The 14,431-nt window shown below is 33.4% G+C and overlaps 1 pseudogene; it reads left to right on the top strand.

Moving 5' to 3' along the window:
• Positions 1-4,990: 4,990 nt before the first annotated feature.
• LOC129053254 (testis-specific XK-related protein, Y-linked-like) lies at positions 4,991-12,348 on the top strand (annotated as a pseudogene).
• Positions 12,349-14,431: the final 2,083 nt, after the last annotated feature.

Genomic DNA, 14,431 nt, shown 5'->3' on the forward strand with positions numbered 1-14,431 from the left:
ATGCATTCAATTGCAAGAATACTGTTTCTGGTGGAAACTATATATATACATAAATTATATATATATAATATATAGTTTATACTATGTATAATATAGTATATAATATATAATATATAATAATATAATATATTATATAATATATAATATATAATTAATACTATATATAGATTTATATAAAATATATGGATTTACATAATAATATATTTTATAATATATAATTATATATTATAAAATATATTATATATAATGTATATATAATATATATAATATAGTATATGTGGCTGTTGGATCACAGAATTCATGTGACAAGTAGCACCAGTATTTTTGAGTCCCACAAGTTTTTCTGGTGGGTGAGATCTAACAGAGAGCAGATATTCCCACTCAAAAAGTGCTGACAACCTGAGATAAGAAGAAAAAATAATGCTTGTAGTATGAAAATGATTCTGTCCACTTTTCTTTTCATCAAGTGACAAATTAATATTAACAACAACTCATTTATCAATACAGCCATCTTTGAATGAATATTTTAAATTTTGATATTAACAGCAAATCCAGTGACTATTCAGATTTTTAACTACAGATCCCTTATGTCCATATTTTAATGACATTATATCTGTTTGGTTTTTTTAAAAAATTTGTTTGTTTACAAAAATTTTTTGATTATATACATTAACTATGTCAATGCAACTGTAAATAAATTAACAAAAAAATGTGTTTTTATAAAGGAAACTCTTCTTTCTACATAGATCCCACAAGACAAATAAAGCTCTACCCTTTTTAGCAGTGAGTTTAGCTAGAAAATTCTGCAATGTGTTAGAAAATACACTCACACAGATAAAAACATAAACAAATATAACTTCACATTTTCCAATTAAAGATCAGTACAGAATGTGTTGTTAATTGTATTCTTAAACCTCAGTTTTCTCTTGAAATGAACTAAATTTTGTTATCATTTGTTAATTTACTTATATGACTTCACACCCTGAGTTTCTGTTCTGTGTAAGATTTGAACATTACTACTTACTTTGTTGGACAGAGGTGGATATTTAGAAGTAATACAATGCACTCAAAATTTCTCTTCTCACATTATGATTTTTAAAGCCATACCTCTCTTAGAATTTAAATAAAATAACATTAAGCAACTTCAAGGCTTGGTTTATTAAAATATTTATCATGAATACATTTTAAATATAAATATTTTGTGCCATTAAATTTGGCTTCTTTTTACACTAAGGTTTCAGTATTTTTTAACATATGATTCAATAAAACTCAGTTTAGTTACCAACACCAAGTATAGGGGAACACTTAAGAAATACATATATTTTTAATTTAATATTGTCTGACATAAATGATTTTAAATATATACCTGGTAGCTAATAAAATGTTAAACTAGTTGATCAAAAACAAACTTAAAAAAGAGTTAATTTTTTTCTAAATGAAAATACACTTTCAAAGTAATCTCTTATTAATGAACAAAAACAGCTTTATAATTTAAAAACTCCCTAAGTATTCCTTTGTCTATATAATATATTGCATTCAAATTCAGGAGTTTGAGGTCAGCCTAGCCAACATGGCAAAACTCAGTCTGTACTAAAAATGTCAAAAAAAAAAAAAAAAAAAACTGCCAGATAGGCTGGCAGAGGCATGAGGTCCCAGTTACTCAGGAGGCTGACTCAGGACAATTGCTTGAACCTGAGAGGCAGAGGTTGCAGTGAACTGAGATCCTGCCACTCCAGGTTGAGCAACAGAGAAAGATTAAATCTCAACCCACTCACGTGCCAAAAATAATAAATAAATAAATAAATAAATAAATAAGAAAAGATCAATTTAACTGTGAATACATCAAGTATTGTTTATGCCAGTTCACCTGAGCAAGGACAAAAATCCATGTACTGATGGAACTTACATTTTCACTTTAGGGGAAAGTAGTGACAATATCTAGTGATTTTATTTTTATGTAAGAAGGATAAGGATTTTGGGTTCATTTATAAGCAAGTGAATAGCATAAGCTCAAAGGAGATTTGAGCAAACTTCTTGAAACAACAAGGAGCACAAAACCGCTGAAGTCACAGTGTATACTGAGGCTCTGAACAAGAAAGAGGATGGTAGAAGAAGATATGCAAATGAAAATAAGAAGAAAATAATATATGGTTGTTTGTTACATTATAAAGACCATGGTTTCAGCTTAGGAAAAAGGGGAGCTGGTATTGAATGTTCATAGGTAGAGTTACTTTTTAAGGTAAGGGCAACTTTCTATGTTTAAATAATAGTGATGGTATCATAACATTGGGAATATCCTGCAAATCGCTGAATGTGTACTTTAAAATGGTTAATTTTATAGTATCTGAGATATAATTCACCTAGTTGTAATAGTACTGATAGTGTAATACTTGTAATAGTGGAAGGTAGGAGATCAGTAAAGAGGCTGAGTTAATCAGATGAGAAATGTGGATAACCTGTATCTGGGTGACAGCAGGAAAAATAGGGAAAAGTGGTTAGATTCTGGACCTGTTTTAGAAGGAAAACATGCAGAATTTGAGGATTAATGGAAATGAGTAGATGAAAAGAAAAGCATCAAGAATGACCTTCTAGATTTAGGCCTTTGCAACAGGATGTAATTACTATCAGATGAAATGGGATACACTTGGGGGAAGTTGTTTGGAAGGAGCACCAGAATTCAGTGTATAGTCTTGAGATCAAATTGCCTGTTAAACATGAGTATGTGCAATACAGCCATATATGATTTGGTCTTTGGTAAGAGAATGGCTGGAGATAACCATTTGGGACTCATAGTACCATTCAGAAATCCATCATACAGGAAGAGATAACTGGGAGATTGAGAACAAATTTATCAGGAATAGTTCCAGGAAGAGGGTGAATAAGAAGTAACTCATATTTGGCCAGGCCTGGTGACTTGCACCTCCAAAGCTAGCACTTTGGGAGCTTGAGGCAGGCAGATGGCTTGATCCTAGAAACTCAAGTCCAGGCTGCGACACATGGGAGAGACCCCATTTCTACCAAAATTAGCTAGTCTGGGTGGCCTATAGTCACAATCACCCAGGAGGCTGATGAGGAAATGCCATCTGCGCATGGGAGTTTGAGGCTGCAGTGAGTTCTTGATTGCACCACTGCACTCCAGCTTTTACAACAGAGACAGACCCTGTCTCAGTAAACAAACAAACAACGAAGACAAGAAATTAAAAATATATATATATATTATATTTGGCAAAAAATTGATTATTTTAAGTATAGTATATTTGGTAGACTGTTGGGGATGAGTGCCTGACTGGTAAGGTAAGTGGAATTTTCAAGTGAGGGCATATTATCAATAGAAAAAAGTTCACCTGAAATTCAATATAACATTTTAAATTTAGCAATTAGTGTGTCACTGATGGTCTTTGAGAAAGGACTGTGACTTCATTGTTGTGGGATAAAACGTGAGACAGAAATATGAACTGATGGAAAGAAAATACCTAATAGAAATTCTCTGTTGAAATTAAAAGCAGAGAAAAATGTCAGTATCAAAAGAGACAGTTTCTGTTGTGGATCGTAAAATATGGAGTTTTTATATATGTGTGATAAGAAAATCAGGGCAGTGAAGAACAGAATAAAAGAAATTACATGAAAGAGGAAACGATCAATCACATTGATGGGTTGTGTCCAGGAGGATGTATTTTAAAATGTGATAAAGCTTTTTGTCTTTGAATAAATACGTGCATATAGTTAAAGGTGTGATTTAGATCAGAATAATAAACAACAGCAGTTGAGGAATTTAATACTCTACAGTATAAAACTTAACAAATTGGAGGAAAGGATGTTTATGGTATGTTATGAGAATAAAAGCAATGCAAAGAAAGTTCAGGAAATGAACATCTTATCAAATAAAAATAAAATAGATAACTTCTTGATTCTTCCCTCCCACTTTTTTAAACTACTACTTCTATTTTTCCCATTGATATATTTTAACAAATGACCAACATCTTCTGGGGAAATATTATGTTCTGTCTCTGTTAATTTGCATTATATTCTTACACATTTCATGCCTTTTTATTATATTAATAGAATTTTTAGTCAGAAAAGTTTTCTGTCTAAATTCCATTCCAATATTTACTTGATTTAAAAGTAAATCAAGTAATTTACTTTTAAAAGTACTGTTGCCTTTTATCTTCCTTTCTATTCATTTTTGTTGAATATTGCTTCCCACCGATAATGACTAATTGATCATCACAATGTATCATTAATTTATCTGATAGTTTGTCTAGAAAGAACCTAATATGAGCTTCTTCATACCCTCCCCCAACAAAACAGAATTTACATCTTCTATAACCATGCAAAGTCTGGATTTCCTTTCTATTTAAATTGAAACTTTACTTGATTAATAATTTCATAGCATCAAGCCAAGAAACAGTATTTTAAATGCAAAATGACCAACATCTAACAATAAGTGGAACTTAAAGAGCTCACTGTTTTGTAGTCCTTTCCAAATCAGAAAAATCTGCTTGTTAGTTTTCTTAGTGTCATCACAGTTGCACTTCGCTTAGACCTTGTACGGTTTTGTTTTAGTCAATGTCAGCAGCAGACACTGGCTGCAGAGCACAAAAAGAAAACTTATGAGAAATATATCCCTTTCTTCTTACTACTTGAAGACAGGACAATCATCTTGTTGTTAAGAGGTAGTTAAGTCCTCATAGTAGTTTTATTGTCTATTTCCTTGAAACAATGTTTGCTGAAGAAATAATATGTCAATTTATTTGACATATTGACTAAATTATGTCAAATGCTTTAATTGACTGCATTATGTCAAATGGTGATTCAATATTTCAGAAACCAGATATATATTTTTTTATTGTGATTAGTGATCCATATTTACCTTTTTACATTTTCCATGAATAGTGAATTATACTGAATCTTGTTTTCTTCTATTTGGATTTGATACGGAACTATACTGGATTCACTGAAAAGAAGAGTTTGAATTAGCAGCATGCTAAGAATGGACACCGTGTTTGAAGAGACTGATAAAGAAATTACAAGAGGAGTTTCATCTTTGGAAGAAAAAATGGTCCTTGGGCACACACACCATATGAGCTTTACTTTCAGCATTCTCTGCTCAACTGTTCGGTGCTGTGGTGAGGCACCTATGCATTGTATATATCTGAAATTAAGTGAAAAGCTATTGACAGATTCTGATATCATTTGCCATGAACTTTATTACTGTGTAAGTACTTTTGGATAAAATTACCCTAATGTTTTTCAAAAAAGACTTTAGAAGAAATAAAGCCGCGTTACTTTTTTTGGCACGTTCTTCCTTTAGGATCTACAGTGAGGTAAGTGATACAAATATCTCTCATTCTGTTTCCAACAAGTAAATAGAATACAAATTGTTCACTAACAAGATTAAGGATTGGGTAATCATTGTTCCTCTAAGTGAAATGCATCCCTGTTTAGTTTTGTTTAGTTTTCACAATTTTGAAAATTTTCCTATTCAATTTTTATCAGTCATAATATATTGACAGTTTTTAAAAAATGAAAATGGGATTTAGTTAGTGGTTTTTTCTGCTCCTTTTAATATTATTCTCATTCAACTTAACGGGCATTCTAAATAGTAATGAGTGATATGAATATAAACTTACATTAAGGAATGAGGGTAGAGTGAGAGAGAAGAGAGTATGACTCGAAAATAATCTCACAAGTTTTATTTGTCAACTCATATGTTTTAACATGTTAGTAGTAGATTTTCTACTCATCCTTAAATTCAGAGCTGTGACTTAGAATACAAAAATGGAGCTAAACAATTCATTTCCATATGACTTCTGTCTGCTACTATACTGATTTTCACGAGTACTATAAATTTTGTAAGAACTAATTTCATTCAGATCTGCATTTAGACTTCCAAGATAGTAAAATGTATAAAAAATATATACATTTTATAGAATAAGGAGTCATTGGGGTAAGTATTACCTTTCTTTAAAAGGTAAGTGCAGAAGTTTATAAACACTGCAAAAATGTGCAATCTCATGATTTAATCTTCTATTCAAATAAAAAATAGTAATAGCTAGGCCATTAGTGACACCAGCAGGGTAATAAACCCTCCTGCAAAGCCAAGGCATTAATACCAGCGATAATGCATGAAGTGATTTTGGGCCATAATCTGGAGAAAATTTAAGTTTAATTGACTGAATCTCCTGAAAGAGAAGGACTTAGGCAGAAACAACAAAAAAATGAACAATACATTAGCCAGAAAGCTCAACAAATAAATAAGACACTTGAAAATATTAGAACCAATAAATCTCCATGTAGTAAAAACACACCTAGTTTTGTTGCTGTAGTTGTTGTTTAGAGACAGTGTCTGTCACCCAGGCTGGAGGGCAGTGGTGTGATCTTACCTCCCTGCAACTTCCAACTCCCAGGTTCAAGGGATTCTCCTGCCTGAGCCTCTCAAATAGCTGGGACTACAGGCTCACACCACCAAGCCCAGCGAATTTTTGTGTTTTTAGTAGAGATGGGGTTTCACTATATTGGCCTGTCTGGTCTCAAGCTCCCGACCAAGCGATCCACACACCTTGGCTTCCCAAAGTGTTGGGATTACAGGCATGTGCCATGATGCCTGGCAAAATTTTTCTTTGTTACAATGTTAATTTAAGAAATTTTATACATTTCTTAAATTTTTTGCAATAGGCTGAGCATGGTGGCTCACACCTCTAATCCCAGCACTTTTAAAGGCCAAGGCATACAGATCATCTGAGGGTGGCAGTTCAAGGCCTGCTTTGATGACATGGTGAAACCACCCCTACTACAAATACAAAAGTAGCTGGGTGTGGTGGCATGCCCCTGTAATCCCAGCTACTTAGGAGTTTGAGGCAGTAGAATCACTTGAACCTGGAAGGTAGAGGTTGCAATTCTGTGATGATGAGAAATGTTGACATATTTATATATAGTGTGTGTGTGTATATATATATATACACACACAGCAAAAGACACACACACACACTACACCTGTTAGCTGTGTATATGTATTCTTTGGTAAACAGAAGATACATATTTTTAATTGGGTTATTATTTTCTTGTTCTTTTAAATCTGTTTTTATTTCCTTGTACATTTTGATTAACCCCTTTTCTGATGGACAGTTGGAAAATATTTGCTCTCATTATATTAGTCTGGTGATTTATTTTATTTTATTTTATTTTTGTAAAGAATTTTTCTAGTATGATGTAACCTCACTTTTCTGTTTGTGCATTTTTTTTGCCTGCGTTGTTGAAGTCTTATCCAAAAAATATTCTTGCCCAGACCGAGGTCATTAAATGTGTTTTGTGATTTATTCTACTAGTTTCACAGATTGGTGTTGTCATTACATCTTTAATTTTAAATGTTTTTAAATATATATTCTTATAGGTCAGGTCTCACTATATTACCTAGTGTAGAGTGCAGTGGCGTTAAGTGTTTCATGCTATAGGTTTGAACAGTTAGGCTCAGGTGATCCTCCCTGCTGGAACCCCTGAGTAGCTAAAATTATAGGGGCACTCCACTGCACTAATCTTTTTAATCCATTTGGGTTAATTTTTGTATTTGGTGAGAGATAGGGTTCTAATTATGTTCTTCTGCATATAGCTGTCCTGTTTTCCCAGCACCACTTATTGAAGAGACTGACATTTCCTCATTTTGTTTTCTTGGCACCTCTGCAGAATATCAGTTGGCTATACAGGCGTAGATTTATTTTTGCTCAGTGTGTTCTATTGTATTGGTTTATAACATTGTGACATCCCCAGTTCTATGGATTCAATCCCCAACCCCATTGACGTCTTCAGGATAGCTCTGGCTATTCACGATTTTTGTGGTTTCATATTTATTTAGCATTTTTTTTCAATTTCTGTGAAAAATGCCATTGGTGTTTTGATAGAGACTGCATTCAACTTGTGCACTTCTTTGGATCATATAAACATTTTAACCATATTACTTTTTCCTATCAATGAACATAAATATCTTTCCATTTATGTATGCCATTTTAACATTTTATTAGTGTTTCATAGATTTCAAACGCAGATTTTTTTTATCTCCTTGGTTAAATTTACTCCCTTTTATCCCCCATACCTATTATGAATAACATTGTGTTCTTAAATTTTTGGGGTTTTTTTGATATTTTGCTGTTAGTGTATGGAAATGCTATGCAATTTTATATGTTGAGTTTGTAAACTGAAACTTTACTTACCTTCTGTATTAGTTCTAACTACTTTTTACTTGTGTGTTTAAGGATTTTGATAGTATGTCATTAGCATATATGCACAATTTTACTATTTTCTTTCTAATTTGGGTAGCTTTTCTTACTTTCTCTTGTCTAATAGTTCTGGCTAAGGTCTTTTATTATTACATTAGTAGAAGTAGTGAAAATGAACATCCTGGTCTTCCTTCAGATCTTCTCAGAAAAGCTTTCATCTTTTAATTCCCTTTGAGTGTAATATTAGCTAAAGGTTTGTATATATGGCATTATCTGGTTATTTGGGTCTATGTCTTTTGTTGTGTTGAGTTACAGTTGTTCCATGCATAATTTGTTAAGAGATTTTATTGTGAAAATGTTGAATTTTGTCAAAACTTTTTTAACTTATTGAAATGACTGCACAGATATTGTTCTTTATTTTGATGATGTGATGTATGACATTTAATGATTCCAATATATTAAAACATTCCTGCATCCCTGTAATCTCACTTGATCATGGTGAATGATTTCCTAAATGGTCATTATAAGTCATTTCCCCAGTATTTTATTGAGGATTTTTACATTATGTTTATCAGATATATTAGCGCATAGTTTTCTCTTTTTTCTTGTATCTTTGTCTGGTTTTGTAATCAGCATAATGCCATCCCAATGGAATGAGTTGGAACAGTTCCCATATCTTCCTTTTTGTTTTATGTTTTGACTAGGTTAAAAAAAAGCGGCAGTAGTTTCTTTTTTGTGGCAGGTAGAATGCAGCAGTGAATACATCAGGTCCAGGGCTTTTCTTTAATAGGTGACCTTTTATTGCTGATTTGATTTCTTACCATTAATTTGCTTCTGGGTATCAATTATGGTATCTCTTTTATGGCTCTGATTTCCTTTATAAGGGGCTTTGTTTTCTTTTGTTTTGTTTTGTTTTGTTTTCTTTTCTTTTTTTACTTTTGAGTTTAGATTTTTGTTTTTCTAACTCCTTCATTGAAACATCAAGTTGTGTATTTGATGTCTTCTTGTAGTTGAAGGCATTTATTGCCATAACTTCCCTCTTAAAACTGTTTTGGTTGAATCTCATAGGTTTTGGTGTGTTGTGTTTCTATTTTTGCCTGAAGAAATATGGTGATTTTTTTTGAGATGGAGGTTTGCTCTTTTCTCTAAGGTTGGAGTGCAATGGTGTGATTGTGGTCACTGCAACACTCACTTCCTGGGTTCCAGTGATTCTCCTGAGTTCCAGTGATTCTCCTGACTCAGCTTTCTGAGTAGCTGGGATTACAGATGTCCAACAATACACCCAGCTTATTTTTGTATTATAATAGATAAACTGTTTCACCATATTGTCCAGGCTACTCTCAAGCTCCTGACAACATATGATCCACCTGCCTTGGCCCCCAAAATTGCTGAGGATACAGTCATGAGCCATCACACCCAGCTCTACCACACTCTTAAATGCCAGTGTCTGATACATTTGCTCTTTGGATGTTATCCCATTAGTCTCATGAATCTTATTTATGTTTTCTCCCCTGACTGTACATTTTGAATTGACTTGTCTGTGAGTTTTGCTGCTTGACCACTTCTATTGTCACTAAAGTCAATTGCATTTTTTATTTTGTTGTGTTTTATTCTTCAAGATTTCTGTTTGTTTTTTCCTCCCATTTTTTAATCTCTTGTGTAAGTTCTCTGTGTAAATTCTCTGTGTAAAATCTCTTATGTAAATTCTCTGATAAATTTCAGAATTCTTTGTGTTTTGCTGTAGTTCAATGCATTGTCTTAAAACAAGTATTTTGAATTCCTTGTCAGGCCATGTGTCCATGCCCATCTCTTTTGGGGCAGTCACCACCACCGCTTTATTTTAACCCCTTGATGCCATCATGTTTCTCTCATTGATCCTAATGCTTGTGACTATGCCTCAATTTCTGTGCAGTGATGTATGTGCCTAATTCGGTGTTTGTAGTTTGTCTTTGTTTGGAAGCTTTCTTCCACAGTAAGACTGTCCAGAGATTCAGGGCAATGAAAAGAAGGAAATTAAAGTCTTTAAGCCTACTATAGCTTCAGCCCTGGTAGCATGAGGGGAAACATTAATGAGCAGACTTTCATGGCAGGAGTAATTTGACCGACAAAGTTGACTCAGTGCCAGGTTGCACCTGCATCACATAGTTGAGCACTGGGTGCACTCAAGGCCTGTATCTTCCATGGCCTGCCCTCTGAACTTTATTCCTGTCTGAGGTTACTGTAGTCAATCAACAGGAATATTGACTGTAACTCAGCTCCATTCTGCTGAGGTCATAATTTCTAATCTGTTGCCGGGGTTGGTCTACATGATTACCCCTGAGTTTCAACCTCCCAAAGTGCTGGGGTAAAGGGACAGGCAAATAAAAGTACTATGCCTACTTCCTTTGACCAAGCAAGCCTCCCACCTCTGCCTCCTGAATAGTTAAGACTACAGGAATGTGCCACCATGCCTGGCTAACATTTTTGGTGTTTTGTTGTTGTTTTTGTTGGGCTCAAGTGATCTAATCACCTCATCCTTCTAAAGTGCTAGGGTTACAGGTATGAGTCACTGCACCCAGCTAAAATTTACTTTCTAAAATTTAACTTTTAGGTCATTTCCTTTTATTCAGTCTTATTTCTCATAAATGCAGTTAAGAATGTTATTGCTTTAGAGTTTCTCTTTGGGTATTCCTGAAGGAATAAATGGAGTCGATAGTAATTTTCTAAATGGTGTTAGAAAACGAATAATTACTTTAGATGAGTAAAGACTATTTGTCCTCTTTTTGCTTTCTGTCTTCATTTCATTGTGTATAAAGACTGTATTATTTTAACCCTCCTGTATATGTGAAATGAATTTTTACTCTTTCAACTGAATGTAGTAGAAGATTGTTTGAACTGATTATACAACTAGTATATAATTTTGGTTTTCTTCCTTGTGCATATTAGTCTAATTATTGGGATAAAAATGTCAAAATTAAATTAATTTTCTTCTTAAAAACTTTCTGATAAAATTACCTAAATACACATAAACAAAAACATGACCACACATATCACTTAATTTCTAAAACTTTTAATTTTTCTGCTTCTCTAGTACCTCGTATTCCATCACTCAGCAAAATCTGGCAGCTCCACTTCCAGAATTTACTTGAACTCCACAGCTTATTTCTGATTTCCTGTTATCACCATAGTCTAAAACACAGTTTATATTGCATTTGCCTCCCATTTTACACTGTAATTTCCTACTTTACACTCTAAGTTTCTATAAAAAAGAAACCACTTTTTCAAGATCTAATTCAGGTAATTTTATTTGTTCTTAATTGAGACTTCTTTCTAGGTGATGTCACACCTTATAGCATCAGACATGAATGTCTCTATCCAATTTCATGTGTTCCAGTTATTTTATTTTGAGGGAATGTGGATATACATTTATAAATTTGGGTATGTGTGTATTCACTTATTATTTGTTTTTCCCAGGTGTAATATATGTTTTGCATGCATATATTTACTAAATCCCTGATAATGGAAAGATAACAATTTTTTTTTTTTTTCTTTCTTGTAAGTAAATTATTTTCTGAAGGAGGTGGGTTGGGAGAAATATATCTTAACATGGCAAGTTTAAAAGAGAAAGTGGCCATTGCTAATGAAAATTATTCTCTAACATTTTTGTGTTTATCTTTAATAGCATTGATGATGATTGCTGATGACATATTCCCTCTTCTCAGTTGTGTAGGTGCCATTCACTGCAATATACTGGCCATCCACACTGGCAACGTCTTTGCTGCCATTAAGCTACAGGTGGTAAAATTCACCTATGTCATGATATGGCGTTCCTTGGTGATTATCTCACATGTAGTGACTCTGGCATTTTTCCCTGCATCTCTGAAACAGGGGAGCTTGCACGTTCTATTAATCTTATATTTTGTATTATTGTTGACACCATGGCTGGAGTTTTGGAAAAGTGGAGCTCATCTTCCTCCCAACACAGAAAATAATTCCAGTTTGGTGGGTAACTATGGATGCTTATCTTAATCATGCTAGTTATATGCTGCCATCAATTCTCCTGCTGGCCAGCAGTGAAACTGCAGCTGTCAAATGAGGAATTAATTGATAAGGGACAGAGGTGGGCCATACAATCTACACTACAGCTTTCAGTTTTTAGAAAATGTAATAATAATATTGATATTTGTGTTCTTTGTAGGGAACATTTTACTGAAGTCTTGTGACTCAATAATTGCTGTGTAGCTCATCATAACCTGCATATTAGCCATTGGCTTTATACTCCTCTTCTGTCAGTATTTGCAACCAAGATGGTCAGGCAAAGTATTGCCAGGAGATGTTGAAAATTATTCAGAAGCACAGTGATATTGTGTAAGCATCTGGAGAAAATTCAGTTAAAAGAATAAAAGTAAGCAGCTGAGGAATTACTATCACTCATGGAGAAGGGTTGGATATTTTCAATAAATGAGTATGCAATATCCATATATACTTTCACAGAACAAAGAGTAAAGAGGGTAAGTGTTACTTTATAAAGATACTCATAAAATATTATAAACAACAAAATCTTGGAAGTAGTTTCTAATGAAATTGATTTTTCTAATGTGACTATGCATTAATAATTTTTATTTTCTTAAATATAATTCTACAACTTTTTAAACAAAACAAAATCAAAATTGATCTGACTCCAAAAACTAGGCAGAAGAAATAACCATAATACATTTTTCACCTAGTACATTTTTGGAACCTATACCTTAAATTTAGTAAGTTTTTGTAATATAGCATATACATTATCAGTGAACATTTTCTTTTCACCCTTTTCCCTCTGCAGTGCAGAAACGTTTTAGTTTGACGTAATGTGATCCAATTGTTTTTCATTGTGCTTTTGTAGTCTGTACTTTTGGGGTTATAGAATTGAGTTTTCAAAAACACAATTAAATTAAAAATAAGAATTACCACATAATCCAGCTACTCTGCTTCCAAATATGTACTCAAAGGATATAAAATTAACATGTCAATGAGATATCTGCACTTCTATTTTCATCTCAGCGTTATTCATAGCAGCCAAGATATGGTAACAATCCAAGTGCTCATCAACACATCAACAGATAAAGTGTGGCACATATACACAATGAGATATACTATAGAGCCTTAAAAATGGAGGCTGATCTTTTATTTATTTGTTACCAAATGAATCAAATTGGAAGATATTATGCTTAGTGTAATAAGAGAGGCACAGAAAGACAAGTATAGAATGATCACAATTATATGTAAAATCTAAAAAAGTTGAACTCATTCAAACTGTGAATATGTCAGATGTGGTGGCTCATGCCTGTCACTCCAGCACTATGGAAGGATGAGGTGGTTGGATCACTTCAGGTCAGAAGTTTGAGGACACTGTGAGTCATAGTTGTGTCACTGTACTCCAGTCTAGGCAATGCAGCAAGGCCCTGAATCTTTCTACAAACACACAAAAAATAGTCGGAGATTGGAGTGTGGGGTGGTGATGAGAGTGGATTGAGAAAGGAGAGGTGTTCATCAAAGGGTAAAAAATTTCAGTGATACAGGAAGAATTTCTGGTGATCCTTTGCACCAAATGGTGATCACAGTTAATAAATATCAACTTCAAAATTGTTTAATAAAAAAAAGACAGGCTTGATGGCTCATGTCTGAAATCCTAGCACTTTGGGTGGCCATGGAGGGAGGATCAGTAGAGGTCAGGAGTTCAAGACCAGCCTGGCCAACACAATGAAACATTGTCTCTACTGAAAATAAAAGAATTAGCCAGCTTTGGTGGCATGCTTATCTCACCCCAGCTACTCGAGTGGCTGAAGTAAGACAATAACTTGAACTTGGGAGGTGGCAGTTGAAATGAGCTGAGTTTGCACCAGTGCACTCAAGTCTGGGCAACAGAAGCAAAACTCTATCTCAAAAATACAGATTGTTTAAAACATAGAGTTTATATATACTTACCACAAAGAAAGAAATGGTATATATGTGAGGTAATGGATATGGTAACTAGCACAATATGATTATTTTGCAATATATACATGCATTATAAAAGCACTTTGTGTCCCATAAATATTTATATTTGTTAATTTAAAATACAAATTTTAATAGAATGAATTACAGTTAAAATAAACTTGGCTTAATATACATAGACAGTAATATATGCTAAAGTTTTCTTCTATTTTGAATATTTGGCTTCTATTATTTCTTGAGGAAACAATCACCATGGGAAGGGATGA

Source organism: Pongo abelii, chromosome Y (assembly GCF_028885655.2).
Source record: "Pongo abelii isolate AG06213 chromosome Y, NHGRI_mPonAbe1-v2.0_pri, whole genome shotgun sequence".
Classification (NCBI taxonomy): Eukaryota; Metazoa; Chordata; class Mammalia; order Primates; family Hominidae; genus Pongo; species Pongo abelii.